The sequence below is a fragment of the Mytilus californianus genome, unplaced genomic scaffold, assembly GCF_021869535.1.
Source record: "Mytilus californianus isolate M0D057914Y unplaced genomic scaffold, xbMytCali1.0.p SCAF_12, whole genome shotgun sequence".
NCBI classification, from domain to species: Eukaryota; Metazoa; Mollusca; class Bivalvia; order Mytilida; family Mytilidae; genus Mytilus; species Mytilus californianus.
The window spans coordinates 32,853,746-32,875,146 of NW_026262604.1; positions in this window are offsets into that span (position 1 = coordinate 32,853,746).

Consider the following 21,401-nt stretch of genomic DNA (forward strand, 5'->3'; position numbering starts at 1 on the left):
TTATAATCTGGGAAATCGAAATGGGAGAGATGTGTTCACTTTGTTCGCTAGCAACTGACTTCCTTCTTTGAAGTTACAGTAAAAGTCCTGAAATGTTATTTATCATTGTATCCAATTTTAACGTCTTTTAGAGAGAGAACCGGTCGTAACCATAAGTTTTCTCCCGAGAAACAGAATACTTGTTTTATGCTATGGTTACCATCGTACCCGTCTGCATCATATGGTTTCTGTGCGATTTGATGTAGTTGTTTCGACTGTAAAAGATAAAATTATACATGTATACGTATTTTCGAAAAAAACATAAAGCCGTCTCATTCATTGACCTTCTTTGGAAATGAACTTCCCTTTCCGGCTGTGTTGTATTATGCTGGGCGACACAATACATTGTATATCTAAACCGACATCGTATACTAGACAACAAATTGTTAGAAACCCTATGCAGAATTTGCAGAGCTTATGTAGAAATTAAATCGACAGATAACACATGATAGAAAAGAGGTTGAAAACACGCCATAGGAGATTAAAAACAATCTAAGTTTAGGGACTTTGTGGAGACAACTAAGGCGGCGATAAACATCTGTTGTGTCCATATGCGCTGCATCTGTGTTTCATTGTAAAGACTTATTTAACTTATTAAAAAACATATTCTTGTGTTACTATGTATCTCTTTCATTGTTTTTTTTTGTTTTTGTTTTGTTTTTCATTTTTGAATGACTTCTTTTTTAAACTGTAATCCTTGGTATTGACCTTGTTTCCGTAAATGTCTAATAAAACTTCCGCAAATTTCTATAAATACCAAATTGACTAAATTTCAACCAGAAGAGAACTCTGTGTCTTTCTAGTAGTGCGCGAACTGGTGACAAAATATGACCTCCACTGTAAACAGTACTAGTGCGGTCTTCTGAAGTAAATCACCTTGTTGTATCTTCAAATGCTCGACATGTGCATGAATTTTCGATTTTTAACGTCCTCATGGTTCAAACTTGTAATCATGTGGTATTGTCATTACACTTTTTAATACTAACCAATATTTGGAATACCTTGATTTTCTCTCAATTTGTAAAGTTGATTATGTTGCTTGACATATATTTTTATCGGGAAACAAATTTCATACGCAGATAAGATTGGCAGTTTTTATTATGCGTTTCTACGTGAAATAAAGAAAGGTAAATTAAAGTAAAAGTAAGCGCGCTTTTTCAAAATGAAAACAATATAATTCGGATGCATGGTATTTTGTCACATGATAAAAAAATATCAAAGAAATTTATAAGAAATTCTTTCAAATTCATGCAATTTTCAGTAAAGAGATGATATGACATGATGATACTGAAATCCGAAAAATTTAAAGTGTCGGTATAAACATCACACCGTCGCTTGAAAAAAATGGGTTTGGGAGGGGAAGCAAGTTAACTTGTACCATTGCAAACTCGAACCACTGCAAAGTTTGGACCATTTTGAACTGGTGCCATTAAAAATATATACATTGTTTTTAAAAATTACATAAAATATGAATTATTTTCCAGAATTTTTAACAAACATGTATAAAAGAAATATAGAATATACGAATATTTTAGGATTTTTTTTTTTGGCAAATATTTATGAAGAGAAAATTATTTCTTGCGTACCGTGTAAATTAATAAATGATCTGAAGGATTTTGGTACTTCAATACTTTGTCCTCTTTAACCTCAATATCAATGCATTTGTCCTTATATTGACAGTTATAACAGTTTGTTCAAGAACAACCCTGTCCACAGTTTTTATCACCCTTTTTACATCTGCAGTTTTGATTGATATAACCCCTTTTACATTTAAAACCCCTTAGCAACCAGTTTACATGGCTTTGTACTTCCAACATATGGGACTCTTTTTCCCACACAGGCTCTAGATATTTTCAGTATTTATTATAGTTCCGTAACTGCAGAAGGAAGGAAGGGAAATAGTGTTTTCTGTTGCTTGATCGTAAATTTGGGACACCAGGCAAGATCTTAACCAGTGGAGTTTAAGAGCTGTAACACTGGGGGTAATTGATCTTCCTATGAAACCCTTACTTGTAACTTTTCACGGATAACATCTAGCCATCTGCAGTACTTTTCTTTAAGTGTTACATTTATGAAAAACATATTTAAATAAGTCACCAGGAGTAATAAATTCGGGTGAACATTCTGTTATTTGTTTTCTGAAATACAAAGAACCAATTAATCTAAGAAAAGATAGAAATAAAACCTTATCTTTGGAGTTAGGACTAGTGTCACACAACATTCCTACCTGAATACATTTAGCTACATTTAAAAATAACTGTAACATCTGGATCTCTTGTTATTGAATGTTCAATGTCATTTTAACTTAAATCTGCAAGCATGTTTTCTGCACTATTATGTTCTTTGATGACAAGGGGTCTGCAATTAAACTGAGACCAATGCAGTACATAAAATACTAAAATTTTGCTGTATTGACCATATGAGTGTATAGGTTTTCTCATGGTTCGATCGTAACTGTTCAATTTCAAAAGCCTCACTTGTATAAGAAACCCCATAACAATTTCCTGTATATGAACAACCAGCTAGCATAAAAGTCTGACCTGGTTTTAGATGGTGTTTTACTACATCCAACATTGATGTACCAGAAGCTGAATGGTTTTTTTTAAGAATTGGATCCATTTACCAGGAGGAAGCTGTGCCTCCAAATTGATGTTTAAGATTGTTTTATACGTTTCTGCCAAATTGTCACGTCTAACTCTTTCAATATTACTAGAACACACCCGCGAAATCGCGGGCATTTAGAGCTTGGTTGAAAGTATGTAAACTGTTGTAGGGAGAATTTTTGGAAAAGATTTTATGTCTGGAGAATTTCAGAAAAGGTATCAAAATTCATAGGTACTTGGAGACAGGACAATTTTTTTAAGCTCTCTCCCTTTTTTCCAAAGTCCTTTAATTGTTTGTTTTCTGTTAAATTCCAATATTTTCGCGTTTCTGTATACTATGAACATACGTATCTTACAAATAAAGTGTATTTGCTATAAACTATCAATTTTTAAGTTTCTACTCCACGGCTATCTCTGCTATATAATATAGAGAGTCTCTATCAACGCGAAAATTATTGTCCTGCCCCGAGTACTCTTATGAAAATTATGTGCAAGTTTAAAACCGGAAGTCTTGTATGACTTAAAAGTTGGTCTGATGACGGAAACAATATCTGGACGCCTTTATTTTCGTTTTTCTCCCAAAATAACTCAAACTGAATAATCATAAGAATGGATGACAAATACGACTATGCATGGTACCTATAGAACACAAAGGCATGATGATTGATTTATTGTGGAAGGAAGAGAAGCGACACACAAAATGAGGTCTTCTCGTTTAATAGTATAGATTTAAAGAATCTGTATTGGTTTCTTTTAACGCCTCCGGCCTGTCAAATTACACATGAATTTCTTTCGAACCGGACTTTATATGGGGTTAAATCCACCGTCTGACTAGATAGTGTATGTGATGGTTAAATGTTGTGTGGAGGAATCGAATTGGGACTGTGTTTATTATGAATATACCCTCTAGTATAACTCTCGGATCGAAACCATTTGGCAGTGTTTCTATAATCAAATTTTAATACCTTGTGTGCAATTGCTGTGCGGCATTCAATGTTTAGTCTTGATGGTTCATTTTGCCATCTGCAGTGCAAACAACCCTGTTTTATCTTATTGTGACCAGCAGTCTACGAATATCTGTTTAACCAGTTTTCGCAGCCAGGCCCTAGAAAGTTGTGGAGTTGGATGTAAGCCGTCAGTGTAAAGCGTGAAGGCGGTCTTTGTGTTTGGTGTTGGAGGCCCTTTTCTTCCTTGAAAACACACCTTACAGGATTTAAAGAGGTCTATATTTAGGTCTGGAGTTGCAGCTTTTTCTTCCTGGTTCAGTTTTTTTTTATTCTAGAGTTAACATTGAGTATGGTTGACCCGAGCTCTTTATCTTGGTCTGTGAATTTTGGTAGGCTCTACGGTGACTTGTTTTTACGGCACAATATGCTATTATACTTGGAGATCGGTAAAATGGTAACTGAAGAAGGTGGGTATTGTTTTAATAGCTGGCTTATTTTGAGATAGTTGTTTATAGTATCATCTGAAGTTTTTTGCTGGTGTAAAGCCATTGTTCCGTCTTTGATTTTTGATGTAAAATCACACTTGGACACTGAATTTACGAGGGTGTGCAGGGACCTCTACTGCAGAATGGTCATTGTGGTATTTTGTCAGCTTACTTAAACTCATGTAAAGAACTAGAATTACATTTAGTTATTTTATAAGTAAGCCAATAAATCAGTTAAATAATTCAAATATGGCGCCAACTATTCTCGTCAAAAAATGGCGGAGATGTTGAGAAAGAAGCAGTTTTGGATTTCGAAATTAAATTGTTATATGAGATCACACAGTTATAGCTGATTACTATTCCAATGTACCCTTGAAGCTCTCGAAGGGTTCTTCGAATAATGGAGGAATCTACCAGTAAACACATTTTTGTGCAAGTTCGGATCAAAATTCACAAGTGCAAAATTAATTAAAACTTGAGGCGAAATGTTGTATGTACAGTTTAAAAGTTACACAACACTAAAACGTGTTTCTTATCAAAGTGAAAAAATTTGTGTAGGATTGTGAAAAAAACCTCTCTTTTTCGGTGCTCTGGTGAAAAACGTCTCTGTTTCGTTGAGTCCATCGTTTTCGTCTTTTTGTGTGCATACAAATTCTTCCAGCATCATATATTCTGTAAACAAAAACATTACATTCTCCGTTCTCAACAATCTGTCAGTGTATTGTCTTCTTCTGATATACAGTTTTAGCTTCATTCAGTATTGAAGTTTACATCAGGATTAATATATTACCTTTACAGTAGGGGAATGTCTTTATAGATTAAGTTTATGAATCTTAAGGATCAACTCAGTAGTTTAATCAATGAGTGGAATTTTAACTTTGGGAATATCACACTGAAATAGCAAAAGGATAGTTGTTAGTAGATACAAAACAGATAATGATGAAAACTTTTAGCAAAAGATAAATTAGATCGGGGTTCTGTGCATTCATATTATTTATACAACTCTCCTTACTTTTGATAATTTTGGGAATTTCAGTGAACCTAATGGTTCGCGAAAATTTCTTTTTATATATAGTAAAACGTTTTCGAAAACTCAGGTTTCAAAAATTCCACTAGGGCAAAAGTACATTGATGATTCACCTTCAGATATTGTTTTCTGAACCTTTTCCTCACTATTTGTTATTGAATTATCTTTGTCCTTCATGTTTTCCTCATCAGTTTTTTTCTCTTCACCAACCAGTTAGTTCAATTGTATTAGCAGACGTGCCGCTTGTCTCATCCAAGAACTTGCATAGTACTTCCTTTTGTCAACATAAGAAACATTCATTCTTACCCACATTCCTCCTATTATCATCTGTCGATACCTGTATATTGGCATTGCACAAGCTCATATTTTTCTCTGACTGTTTTTGTCGTCTGTACACTAAAACCATTGGATGTTGGATGTGTAGTGATTGATATGTAGTCTTAGATGCATGATTTAAGTATTAGTTGTTTTTGGATGTAATCTAGCAGTCAGTAACTGCGAGTACTCTTAAATCTGTACTTGGTGTCTTTTTATATTTGAGATTATCAAGTACCTAGCCACGTCCACTCTATTTTTTTGTTAGATGTATTTCTATTTGTATCTGTCATAGGGAAAATTGCCACTTCGTTCTAATTAATAGGGCGTTTGATAATAGTGACAATAATAAAGTTGCAAATCATTTATTCACACTGAAAATACATAATTATAATAAACATTTATTTCAAATGTTAACTTGAAGTTTCCTTTTTATATGAATTGTGGATTGGTTAGAAGTACATGCATTATATATGCCTAGAAAAGTAAATTTAATTACCTGAAAATAGGGAAATAATTATATGTCCCAAATGTAGCTAGTATGTGTTAAAGTTTGAAACTCGCATTAGTACGAGTACACCTTATATATATTACTAGAAAAAGTGGCAGGGTTGCATGCATTATAAATTCGTGCAGAGTAGAACATAGACTTAAGTCTTTTTCTAATTGTCCGTTAATGAATTAATGAATGAATGCATGCGTTAAACGTAGTAAACATAGTTCACAAAATATAGTGTAGTACTAGTATGTAGCTGTAGTCTTCTGATAAATAGCTACGGTGACACATCTCTGATTAATTAAGCTGGTTTCAACTGGTTTTTTTAGTCTATTCTTATGTTGTACTGTTACACCGCTGTCTCGGGTAATGGGGAGAATTGGGCGCGCGTTCACATGTTTAATCCCGCCACATTATGTATGTACCTGTTCAAAGTCAGGAGCCTGTAGTTCAATGGTTGTAGTTTGTTGCTGTTTTACATATTTGTTTGTCGTTCAATATTTTGAACTTTATTTAGGCCATTAGTTTTCTCGTTTGAATTGATTACATTTGTCATTGCGGGGCCTTTTACAGCTGACTATGTGGTATGGGCATTGCTTATTGCTGAAAGCCGTACGGTGACCTATAGCTGTTAATTATTTTGTCATTTGGTCTCTTCTGAAGAGTTGTCCCATTCGCAATCATACCACATCTTTTATTTATATGATAAGGAAAAGCGGTCAAACAAAATCCCAATTACAATATATCGCTCACATTATAAAGCGAGTTGCGGTATTGATACGTAAAAATGAATATTAAATGATTATTGTATTTTGTGATTTTCCACTATGGATGAAAAACACAAATTGACCATTCAGTTTTACGTGCCCTGGTGCAAATTCCACCACATATAATTAATCTTATTCGACTTTTGATTCCAAAGGTATAAGCCCTAGCTAAACTACCGCCAAATCAATTTATTATCAGGGAAATTATTGTAGGAAATGATGTACATGTACACTATTGGAATGGGAGAGATGTGTTCGATAGCTACCGAATTCCTGTATTAACAGGTAAAACCCCTGAAATGTAACTGAAAATTGTAGCCTTTTTTAATGCTCTTTCAGAGAGAGAACCTGACGTAACCATACGTTTTCTTCAAGTAGCAGAATACTTATTTCATGCTATGGTTACATTGTGTATCATCGTATCCGTCTGCATCATTTGCTTTCTGTACGATTGATGTTAGTGTTTCGACTGCAAAAGATGAAATTATACATGTTTACATAATTTCGTCTGGCGTAAATATAAAATTTCAATCCTGCTATCGAAAATGGTTTTATTTACAACCACTGGGTAGATGCCACTGCTGGTGGAGATTTATTTCCCCGAGGGTATCACCGGCCCAGTAGTCAGCACATTTGTGTTTACTTGAGTTATCATTGATATGTTCATAATTATAAATTAAATGTTAACAAAACTTTGAATTTTTGAAATTCTAAGGCTTTTCTACCTTAGGAATAGATTACCTTAGCTGTATTTGGCAAAACTTTTAGGAATTTTTGGTCCTCAATGCTCTTCAAGTTCATACTTTATTTGGCCTTTTTAATATTTTTTTGATTCGAGCGTCACTGATGAGTCTTTTGTAGACGAAACGCGCGTCTGGCGTAAATATAAAATTTCAATCCTGGTATCTATGATGAGTTTATTTCGAAGAAAAAAACATAAAGCTTCTCATTCATAGACCTTCTTTGGACTACCTTTTCCGGCTGAGCAGTTTTATGCTGGGCGATAAAGTAATTCTAAACAGACATCCAGTATTGACAGCGTATAATAGGCAACAAATTATTAAAAAACCTAAATTTCTAAATATATGTTGCAAACTACTTTATGCTTATCATGATTATATGACATTGTGATTCCAAATGGTTTTAATGGGATAGCACATCCTCATTTTTACAAAGGTGTTGTGTTAATACCGTGCCCAGACATTACGAAACGATCCTGGTGATGTTTTCACTAAACTATCATAAGACCTGTCGTAAGATATTTCTTAGGACATGTCTTATGATCCTCTTGACATACATGTATCTCAAACCTCGTCTCGAGATGATCTTAGCAAAGATATCCTAAACCTGTCGCAAATTCTTTAAAAAATTAACCATATGAATATTGGTTTATGCGAAAATCCATGTAATATAAAGTATGTATTTCCAATAAATTTCTAAACGTATTGCTTCTTTGTCCCATAATTAGATGCAAAATTAATTTAAAAATAAGTGTAATGTAGATAAATAATACACCAATATACATATATAAATTCAAATATAAGGTGGAGGTAAAAAAAAAGTATAACCTGATGACAACTTTTTTTGTACCATTGAGTTGAATTCTATTTGTCACTGTATCGGTTATAATAAGTTTAAAGAATACTATCGTGCATTCTTCCTATAAATTCATCGAATGTTCATTGTTGATAAATCATTCTGATAATACGTCAATAATAAAAGATTTAGTTATGACAGGATGGAGTCCAAATTTCACAGAAATCTGAGCTTCAAGCTCTTCTGGATGTCGTGGAAAAAAACAAGTCAGTACTAATCAGTAAACTGTCGAATGTAATTACAAATAGTACTTATAAAAATATTTAGGAGAAAATATGCAGTACAATTAATGCAACAAATCGTACTGACCATAAACGTACGGTAGAGAAGATAAGGCAGAAGTGAATGACCTACATGAGCAGTGTAAAGAAGGCTGCTTCAAATAACCGTCGCGTGGTAGGGATGACTGGCGGCAAAACTCCACCTGAGGAATTGACTCCACTTCAAGATACAAAAGCCGGTAGCATCATTGAAGAAACACCAATAGAAAGCAAAGAAAGAGGAACTGGCACAGGATATGTACCATCGGGTGATGGAAGCGAAACCAATGTAAAAAGAATGGAAAACGGTAAGTTTCTTTATAAAAATGATAATATGATAACAGTGCCGGATCTAAGGGGCAATAGTGCTGGGGTTCGACTTCCCTTTTGGTGGCCACCTAATGCTTTTGTATTAAGACATATGGTTGAAACCCCCGTTTTAAATGACTTGCATGTGTTGCAACCCCTTTTTAATTTGCTGGAGGGCAAAAGAAACAACTCGCCATGTAATACAAAATGTCATTAATGTACGCAATTATAAGTTACGGCCGTTATCGCGGATAGTTTTTTACTAGAAAAGAACTAATAACAATGCAAGAAAATCAATGGTTTTTCAATCACCCCAAAGTATATTATCTGCTCGGCCAAGAACTTATTACTCATTGTGAAACATGCAGTCTACGTGAATAAGTTTTAGAAGAATTGTCGCAATCTGAGTATGACAAGGATGAGGAGATTGGGAGTGTAGTTTTATTGTGTAAATCTGTTTTCAAGACAATGAATTTCGAAAATGCAATAATTTGCAAGGATATCATAAAAATGCAAAATTGTGTTGATGAAAAGAATTAGTGATGACCAACACGACTTTTGATATTATGTAGTTAAAAGGGCTTTGGTATTACGAAGAGACAGATGTTGGTACGCGTTGGGACTCTTGTCAGACAAATGGATATAAAAACTCCTTTAAAGAATGATATCCCCGGGAAGAACTGGTGGAAAGGATTTAAAAATAGACATCTAGAAGTTGTAATCGGAAAAACCAGAGAAAATTCGACGGTAATATCAAGGATGCGAAATGCAGCTGTTGTTGGCAACTATTGCAAGGATCTAAAGACAGTTACACAAGAACTTTCCCCTACATCAATATGGATGAAACTGCGATGAATCTGGAACATCAGCCAGCCAAAGTATGAGCACGGAGGAGTGCTAAATCAGTTCCTGGTCGTGTATGGAATACACGCGAAAACATAACCATCCTTCCCATTGTCAACGCCAACGGGGAAAAAATGCCATCATTCTTTGTGGCAAAAGACCAAACACTGCGTGCGCTGAGAACTTATAACATGCATGAAGGACTAGAAATGCCGAGTTACCAGCAAAAGGAATGGATGATGAGCTGTGTGAGAATTGGTTCAATAATCTGTTTCTAAAACACTGTGGGCCTCAGCGACCACAGGTTCTAATTTTGGATTCGCATCACTCGCACGAGACATTTGGGACTTTAATTGCCAACATAATATACGTACTTGTGCTTCTATCCCATTCCACACACTACCTATGACCTCTTGACCGCTCAATTTTTGGTCCTTCAATGAAAGAATATGGGTACTTATGTACCGAATACATGTCAGCTGACCCAAACAACATTTTAAACAAAGAATCAACCCCTAAAATAATTAAACAGGCATATGAGAAAGCCTTTACAGGAGTCAACATTGTAGCGGGGTTCGAATCACCAAGAAATTACAACTGGAATCCATTAGCCTTTCCCCAAGAAGCTTTCAACAATGGCCAATCAAACAATGATGAACACCATATTCGATAGGTTTTGACTAGCGAACAAATTGTTCCGAACAACTCTAGTCCAGTTGTTACATTGACTAAGATGTGACGCCCATTTCTCCACCAGACAATATTCAACAAATCTTTGAAGTTGTGGTTAATCAGTTGTCCCAAGCTCATGCTAACAGTCAATTTCGCAAACTCTAATGATTCAATTTTAAACACTTCAAATGATCTCATTTTATCACAAAGCTTGTCTGATTTAGATACTACAAATATATTGGCAGCACTCAATGATGGTCACATGGAAACTACTGCAGGAGAAACCGTGAAATCTTCACTACATCATGACATCACTGGTTGGTTTTCTCAAATGAATTCAGAACTAGAGAATATATTTAAACTGCCGCCTATTATTCCAAAAACGCGTAAGAACAACTGTAAACGACTAACTTCCCATAGACAGTTAACGAGTCCACAAATAATAAACGAAAAACAAAAGGCAAAGCAGGAAAAGGACGAAAAGTGTAAAAAATTGAAAGCAAAGAAGGATGAGATATGTAACAATTTAAAAGTAACTAAGGAGAAAAAGAAATTCTAGTACATTAAAACATACCTGAACCAAAGCATTTACAAATATATTTTTTGTAATAAAGACTGTTCTAACAACATTAATTTTAATTAAATGATTCACATATCCAGATCGTCATATATATGAAGAACTACACATAATACCGAGAAAAACTTAACTGATTTCAAGGTGAATCCATTTATATGATCTGTTTTGTAAAAAAAGCAAAATTACAAGATCATGATCAGAAATACACCGAAATTCAAAACAAGCGACTAATGCCACCAGATATATATAAACGCAAGACAATGAATGACTTTACTAACTAAGCCTTTGGTAATGCATCAGATTATATTTCGCTGTTTAGGCTTTTCTGTAATTTTTAGTAAATCACCTCCATTTTCAACCGACTTGCATTCAGTTTATCGCCACCGCGAATACTGGTAATCAAATGCCTAAATATTACTGTTGATGGTCCTGTTGATAAATGATTACTGGATTCAGGTAAAGACATAGCAGACACAGTAGGTCTTTTATTTCCCATGCGTGAAATATTTGTCAATTTATTATCCTATATGAATACAGAGACATATCTAATAATAATACACACAATTACTGAGTAAAATCTGACGGAATGCATGGACAGTTCAAATATTTCACGTCAAAATGTTCTCAAAACACCTTATAATATTCAATATAATATTGTTTAGTGGATAACTGATATACACTATTGACACCACGTTCAAAAACTATAAATACGCATATTAATATCGTTAAAATCCTTAAAACTCTATAATCCAACGTGCTGACATAGCCAAGCCATTATCGTCCGAACTTACCCCGATACAATGTCCGAACATACCCGAAACTGTCCGAAGTTCCCATACAGGTGGTTTTAACCGTGGATTTGAATTTCCTTTCTTGGTGATCAGGGGGGTTTAAAAAAATGAATAAATCATGACTACAATATACCCACTAATGTGTTACAAAAAGAATTATACATTGTGAAAACAGAAATGCACTTTAAGAAATGATTCTTTTAAGGTGTCCGAACATCCCCCGTTTTATTCTAGCATTCATACTCTCATTTATCTGTCTGTTGCTTTTAATCTATTACAATGTAAAAACGATGAATATTAATCATTTCTTTCTATTTCAGAACCAAGCTTCTCATTCTGGACAGAGAGCACCAAGGATTCATGTATGATAGGAGAGGCAACAATCGCCCAATCGGCTATGAAATCTAACAAGATACTTGAGGAAAAAACAACACAAGAGTGTGTTTGCCATCGAAGAGAGACGGAGTAAAACTGAAGAAAAGCTTCGTGCCGCAAAACAGAGATTGACTATGGAATCGGAAAGACTTGATATAGAAAGACAGCGATGTAACATTGAACAACAGAAACACCAATGTATTTTGCAAAAATGGGAGTCCAAGTATTACACAAACAAACAACCTGATGATGCCTATATTTAAACTTTATAAAAATTGCATGATAGTATATTACATGTTTTCTGTTACACTTATTCCTTTGAATTATTAATGAGTCTATAATGTTGTTTATTTCAAAGCTGTCAACCTAAGCATTGAACAATTAATTAACTTTCTGCACAAAGAGTAGAGGATTTAAAGACCTCTGGTAGTTGAAATGGTAAAAAATACAACATTAAAAAGTATTTAGACGATACATTTTTTATTCAATATTCAAACCTTCCATTTATCAGCCTTTTTCTATAAGATTTGCACCATCATTCAAATGGCCGACATACTGGTGTATGTGTATGTGTCCTTGGTCTGTGCGATTCTCGTCAATGTCTGCAGGCAACGGGATTCTATTTACTGTGCACATATTATGTAAAACAGCTACAACGAAAAATATGTCATAGCATTGTTATGGTTTGTAAAGCAATGTGCCCGCACTTGCATCTATTCAACGGAAACGTGATTTTAAGATTCAAAAGCTCCTTTCGACAACGCTCCTCGTCTTCATAAAGGAAGCATTATATCTATGTTGACTTCTCGTTGTTGGGTTTAGCACAGCAGTGAGAAGCCATGGTCTTAGGGGATTCTCACTATCTCCTATCAGCCATCAATGATCGATTGATCCGTCCTTAAATATTTCACGTAAGTTAGAATTAGCCCAAATGAAGGCGTCGTAAGTTGCTCCCGAACATTTAGCTACAATGTTCAGAAATTTCATGATAGAGTCACAAACTCCGTGAACATCAATAGAGTTGTAGTTTTTTTCTGTTCACATATAAATGTTCATCTTCTAATGGGAATACTATCCGAGTGTGCGTCCCGTTCATTGCTCCGACGATATCTGGAATGTCAACATTGCAATAAAAGCATATGCAGCTGTGTTCGATAAGTTGGCATAATAATATAATGGTTTCATACTCGTTTCAAACACATTGTCACAAAACGGCTAATTATTGAAACACTCGAGATCGAAATGCTGAGTACGTCGGCATTGACGAGCTGAAACCTCTCCGTTGCGAAAAATCTCAAAGCAATAATGATTGGTAAAGACACGGGAACGCGCGAGATCTCATCAGTGGTCTTTGAAGATCAAATTAAAAAATTCTGAAAAAATCTATAATCATCGAACGTGATAGTTTTTTCTTACTATTTCTGCGTCATCTAAGTTATCCAAAGTTATAAACACTATGTTAAACCCACTTAGGACTATATCGTAAGACCATCCTCAGACATGTTTTTTTCCTAAGACAGCTTCGTGAAACTGGCCCCTGGTAACTTATCGATCCTTTTTATAACTTTATCTAAAAGATTACCAATCCAACACTGTAATTAGATCTTTGAATATGGTTTTTATTGGTATTAATATTGATTTTGTTATCAGTAAACTTCAAGCAAACTGAATATTATTTTGTAAACAAGTGCTCTTTCATAGATCACCAATCTGCCGTTACCTGTATCTTAGCATTGTACAATGTCATGTTTTTTCTCTGACTGTTTATGACGTTTTTAGTCTAAACACATCGGATGTTGGATGTGTACTGATTGATAACTACGTCTTAGATGCATGATTCTTACTATTAGTTGTTATTAGTTTTGGGCTATCTGTCAGTAACTGCGAGTACTCTCAGATCTAAATTTAGTGGTTTATTTTTCTTTGGATGTACAAGTACCCGGCCACGTCAACACTGTGTTTTTTGATTGATGTATTTTCATTTGTATCCATTTGATGAGTAAAGCCTTTTTCAACTGGTTTGTATAGTTCGTTCTTATATTGTACAGTTACATTATTGTCCCAGGTTATGGTAGAGTAGGGATCACGCCAACATGTGTTGCCCCTCTATATTCTATATGTACTAGCATGTGTCTGTCCCAAGAGCCTGTAATTGAGTGGTTGTCGTTTGATGCTGTGTTACATATTTGTTTTTCGTTCATTTTTAATACCATAATTATTCCATTAGTTTTTTTCGTTTGAATTGTTTTGCTTTTTTTATATCGGGGCCTTTTATAGCTGACTGCGATTTCGGCTTTGTCCATTGTCGAAGGCCGTACGGTGACCTATAGTTGTTAATTTCTGTGTCATTTGGTCTCTTGTGGAGAATTGTCTCATTGGCATTCATACCACATCTTCTTTTTTTCAGTCTCTTAACTATTTGGTCTGAGTTCTCCTGTTACGCAGGAAATATGCGTCTGAGTGTATTTTGAATAAACATAAACAAACAGAAACAGAAAGGGAATAGCAAAAATACATGAAGAAGAAGAAATAAATGTGTTTAAAGCTTTTTGTCTCTTCTCTTCTCATCTTGATATTTCTTTTACAAATACAAATTACATTAGAGATATCGTTTATACTGTATATTTTTTAATAAAAAAAAATTCAAACTGATGATTTATTCAACAATTCATATTTATAAAATTGATTTTAACCTTAAATATGATCATTAAAAAATTAAATTAGTTTGATATTGCAAATCAATTATTACATTGTTTGATAAACAAGACAATTTAACATAATAAATTAATGTCGGACAATCGGGAATAAACCAGTTGATACGGGTGTAAATGTAAAGTAACAAATGATTTTTTTCTTTATACACATGTAAATAAAAGAAACATTACACAACAAAACAATCACACGTCGACATCATATTGTTTTAGTATCTGTTATCTGAACAATAAAAGTTATATATTCAGAACCAATCAGGTGCAATAAGCAAACGTAGAAAAACTGAGAAGTTCTTCTTAAAGAATATATATACAGAGCTATAAAGAGAAAGACAGTCTCCGGTTTTCATTAGCGTAACCTTTTAAGTTCAAATAAATAGTCTAATTGATAGTGAACATATATGTAAGTAATATTAGAAAAAAAAAGTTCAGCTTTGTCCTTACACAATCATAAAAAAGTGTGTTAATAGAACACATTCGTTCATTAATTCTTAAAGAGTAAATAAATATAAACTATTGGCGACGAAATTCTATCTGGAATTCATATTGGTCCCTACTGGTTGATATCAAATTTTAGTTTTTCTTGATCAAGGGTTTACAAAACACGGATGTACGGATTTACGGACAATAACGGGAAAACGGAATATTACCGATTCACAAGTATACATGTTTATATTATATAACGGGTAACTAATATGTACGAATGGTACGGACAGAAGTTGAATACAATTGCTAATTACAGATTTATTGATCTATATAACATGAATTAAGACAATTTACGGAGCCGGTAAAGAGTAGACACCATAATTCTCCCAGCCGTTGGCCTTTGTGTTTCACCCGTGGCAGTCAAAGTTAGTGTATTCGAATATACCATAACGATCATTTATCTCATGATGGCGTAAAACATGCGTAGAGTTTTTTCTTGCAATACGTAAGTTTAAGGTCTTGAAAATTTCTGAAAGAGCTATTTTACGCGCAACAATTGCAATAACCTCAATATTGGATTTTATGTCCCAGTTTCGATCAATCGTTACTGTATTTTTACATCCCGTGAAGCAATAAAAGCATGGATCTATTGGCCGGGGTGATGTGTTGGTGATGCCCCAGTCAACCCGATTTTGTTTCCTAATGACAAATTCCGAGCAGGTTCTGAACAGGCAACAGTGTTTATTTGTGTTATTGGTTTTAGCTCTATACATTCCATAGAAATAGAATAAGAAAGCGAGTACACCAACGAAATGAAACACAGAATAATGTCACCAATTTCTTCTACGAGTTGCGTATACATTATGTTTTTCTTTTTTTTTTTTTTTTTTCATTTGTAAAATGACCTACTTTTTGTACATGATATCGTAAATACAAAATCTATACAAAAGAATTCATCAAATGACAGATTTTACGTCGATAGTATTAATTGAAATGTGTAGTAACCTGTGGCGACATTTTAACGCTAATCAATGTATTGCAATGTTCTATACCTTTCAATGTATTGAACTTTTGTACTTGCAATTAAAGTCACAAATATTGATCTTTCCCTGATTATATCACGTTGTAAGTCTTTCGGGATTGCAGTTTTACTTTATACCGGTAGACATAGCTGTTGCAGAAAAAAAATATATAAAAAAGGATAATTTGGAAGTTATGTATTCCGAATGATGAAATGATTTCAAAGTTATTGACAGATCGGACTGCATGAAAATACGAAATGAATGTATATCCACACGAAAACAAGGTACAACCAAATCAAGCTTTATAACAAAAAGGCGGAGATCTAAAAAAACTCAAAATTTTAAGTAACAAAAACAAAATGTAATTTTTTTTTAACAAATTGATTTTATTGCCTTACTTAATGTTTTGTTTTAGTTCGTTCAGGTATACCCATTTTCAATCTTATTCATATAAAGTATGATTTTAAATACTGTAAATTCAGAAATTATTGCGTGCATTTATTATTGCGATTTTGTCATTTTAGACTAAAATGCGATTTTAATTTTTGCGATATTGAGAAAAATCCTGTTTAATTCATACAAAAAATTTCAAAATGCGAGTTTAAATTATTGCGATTATAACCCTGTCGCATTTTGCGCAATAATAAAAACATCGCAATAATTTCTGAATTTACAGTAATAAAAATAACTGTGTTGCATCTTGATTACTTAATACTATTGAACTTTTTAGAAATAATTCTATCAAATCAACCCCTGCGATGATGTTAAAAACAAAGTAATTTCCACGTTTCACCCAAAAGATCGACCGAAGTTTATAGATTATGGGCACCCGGATTTCTATTTTCGGCATTAAGATCCCACGCGATTCCCCTAATAACGTGACTGGAGTATACAAATGTCTTCTTTCGATTGGGATCCAAAGGGTGACTGGGGAATAGAAGTATGGCCACTACAGATCTTCTTCCAACTGGCAGTAAACCCCCTTGCCTAAATGGGGCATCCATTTGGCTGTGTGGGCTGCATCAAGTACACAGCCACAACCGGTCAGAATGAATACATTAAATCTGATACCCCTTGTTGAAGGGTGTTATGCTCTCTACAGGTTCAGAACCCTTGCAACAACTCTTTGAGGGGTCCGTATGTGGCCTGTTGTAAGGCTAAATGGCTGGCCCTATCCAATATAACCTCTTTTTCCCGTGGCAGTCCAAATTTGTTCTTGTCATGAACATGCATACACTATTTGCCTCTGGACTTTAGCCAACTAACAATCAGCAATCAATCAATCTTCATATAAACTAAAACTCTTGCCAAAGTAGGCTTTCCGTTTGTATGCGTTGGGTTAAACACTTCTCATCTACGTCTGTCCAGTTATGGCACGTTTAATTCGGTGATTCGTGTGAAGAGAGTGCCGTGTTCTTTGCAAGTGAAGATGCTTTGCAAGGCAAAAATTCAGTCCAGTGGCAGTCCAAATGTTTTTCTCGAATTGCCTCTATTACAGGATCTACATGTACTTTTTGCATTGTTGGTAATTGTTTTCGCTCTGAACATGCATGAAATATTTGCCTCTGGACCTTATGCAACCAATAAGCAATCAATCATTCTAATGTGAGAGAGAGATGCGTCTCTTTTGACCTTAGTGTGTACAAATATGCAGACACGAATCATTGTAATTATTATTTTTAGAATCTGCATGTGACATAAGCAACTTCCGCAACTACCAAACTTCCGATTTTTTATTTTTGAAGATGCAGTCCTTCTACTGCGATTGAACCCCTTGAGTAATCTACATATACCAGTAAATTGAAAATAATTTTATTTGATCTCATTCTGAAAATGCATGAAATATTTGCCACTGTACTGTTAAGCTTACAATCATCAATCGTCGTTGGAGTATTTCACCATAAGAACGCATGTATCTCCCAATTTGTATAGTCAAAAAAAATAAAACGATGCCGGCTTATCTCCTACCATTTAGGTTGTAAACTGCAAAATGAAAATTTCATTCCTCGACATATTTTTCTTATCCGGGTTTTCACATGTTTTAATATGAAAAAATAGATATGAAATAGCTCGCTACCCACTTCAGATATGTTTTCAGACTCCCTAAAAAAATCAAAAGATGTTAATTTAAAATGTGTGTAGCCATTATAGCTATACACAAAGCTATACACAATGCATCCCTACATTAAAGGGAACTTACATGAATATAACATACCATGAAATTTTAAGAGATAACTTAACAGTCAATATTCAAAGGATTACGACAATTGCACAAACAAATATTATTTCTGCAGATTTTTGATAAATGAAGTTTTCACATCTGAACAAAAGGATAAAATAATTCAATATTTGCCTTACTACAATTATTAAATTCCTTATCATGTATTGTTTACCTAAGATCTTTATTTAGTCACAATTCATGACTCCCAATAGCCTTCAATGACAGGTGAGTTTATAGAAAATCAATACATATTTCAGGTGTAATACTTCAACATTGTAAATATTTTGCTTGTTACTAGAGATGTGTATTGATTGGGAATGTCACGCCATGAGAAAAGGGGAAATAACTCTAGTCTAACCGGACAATTTTTTTTAATGTCGTCTGATTAGCGGGATTATCGGGATTTAACTACATTTTGGTCAGGTAATTAGCTTATTTAATTAAATTTTAAATTCTTTTTAAAAACAAGGCGTTCAAATTATTCCGTGACATGATTTTTATACTTATATACAATGTAATTTAAAATTTATCTACGCATTAACGAGGCTCTAACAAATACATGCCTGTGCAATCGAAAAGTAAATAAAATATCCACTTCTTGTTTGATTTATATGCAGTATGCATTTAAACCTCAAGAAGTAATTCAATCTTTCACTTGAAAGAGAAACAATCTTTTAATAATTGTTAAGTGTAGAACACTCTAATTAATCTGGATCTCGAGGGAAATCTAACTATAAAGTTCTTTTTCGATGCATAAAAGTTGTATAGTTAAGTCACAAGCTAGCTGATAAATAGCAAACACTAGTAAAATGTGTAATGATAGAATTGGAATAGAATGAGCATAAGAAATAACAATAAGTTTATCCGAATTCCATTCTATATTTAATGTAATTCATATAAATCAATACATAACATAATTACATCATCAGTCAGCCTGAGAGGTCATTAAATACCTCCTTTATTAAAAGGTTTTTAGTCAATAAAGTTTGCTTTAGAAATGATGAAAGACAACCTTAGAATGATGAAAAGAATATTTGTAATAGTTTTACGTATTTTACGAGAAGTCTCTTTTTTAATATGTTCTTCTAGGTGTAATTGTACTATACATGTATTTCGGTCGGTTAATCAAGACTATCGAAAAAATACGAAAATTAGAAATATTGAAATTGCTTCGTTGGGCATTATACAATGTACTAGAGCTATTGGGAATTTATTACACTTTTACGATCAGGACTATTAAGAATTGCATGGTCTTTATGCATTATACAAGAACTCTTGGGAATTTGTTAAACTTTTACGACTTTTTAAATAAACTCTCATTTGCACCAAAAAATTCAGTAAATTCCCCTAAGTTTTGAAATTGTTGTTAAATCAATAAGTAATGCTCTTTACTTACATATCAAGTTACATTAGTTTTTTTTTTTCATTACCAAAAACTGTAAATTCATTGATCATAATGCAATAGATCTGTCAAACATATTCAGTTTATTCAATGCCACGGTTACTCCCGTTACCACATTGTCTTGATAAAAAATGTAGGAAAGACAAGCTGCACTAACGTTCTAATTTTATTCTCGGTCTAAATAGTGCTCAACTGAAATAGAAGCAGTTTAAATATTAAGCGTTTATATAAGTTTAATCGGAACGAAACGGCAATGGGCATAATGTTTCCGAGTACACCTTATTATTTTCATAAATTGGAACAATGACAAATGAACCCGAGTGCACCTTATAATTGCCGTAAATTGGCACATTTTGGACTGTTGAATGGACTTTACTGTATACGGTTGTTTGCTGTGGTACTTTGTATTGCTGCTCTATTCGTTCCATGACTTTCTATTGTAGGAACCATAGGCGCTTGGGGAATGGACCCCACCTTTTCTAAATATTTCTTTTATGTGTTTTAATTTTTTTATTTAATAAATGTTCTTCGACAGTTTAATCTATTTTCACTTATTTACTGTGGATTCATTTATTTTCACGATGACCAAATTTCGGGGATTGGGGTTAACTTGCATGGTCGTGGATATTTAATGTCGTGGCTTTGGCAAAGATTGCAAACATTCTTTTAGAACATTTGTAATTTGTCGAACATTTAAATTCGTGGTTATTAATGAATCCATAGTATTGTGATATCGCTCTTATCCATACGATATTAAAATAACAGTAGTTTATATATAATGCACTTCTATTCTTATTTCCCGCGAGTGGCCATTCAACAAGCACATGTGGTCTCAACCTCTTGAGTCAAGATTCTGTTTTGCTGTTATGTATGTTTGATCTGTGGTTTATCCTTTGTTCTAATTGTTAATTTGTCATATTACAACAGTTTATTCAAACTATTTTTTTTAATTTAGGAATACGATTGCATGGAAAAATGTTGGCATAGGTTGAATAGAATATAACAGCTGACTGTATTTTGCCGGTTTTTACCAGTAATTATTTGTTAATTGTCATAACAACACCTATTGTATTTTGTTTTTTGGCATTGGTTGAATATATTTTTTTTAAATGTTGGCATCGATTGAAGACATCTTTAGAACCGTTCTTTTGTTTTGTCATGCTAAAATAACAGTCAAATTTTCAAATCGATGACGATGATGGATAAGTGTTTTATGTCCAGTGACTAATATTACATGTGTTTCGCCCTGTTATGTATAAGACTGGCACGCTGAGTCAGATTATTTTACTGCGCTAGTTCACAAAGGAAGAGATTCCGTCCTACATAGACACATTATTCTAACTAAGCGCCGACCAGTCTGTTCTCTTTCTGCTAAATACTGCATGCTTAGCGGAGAATTAGCAACAACTACTTTTTAAGTCTTTGGTTTGAACTGGCCGGGAATCGAAAATACGACCTCCGACACTCGAGGTTAGTACACCAAATGGGTATTTTTAAGCGACGAGAAGCAGTTTAAG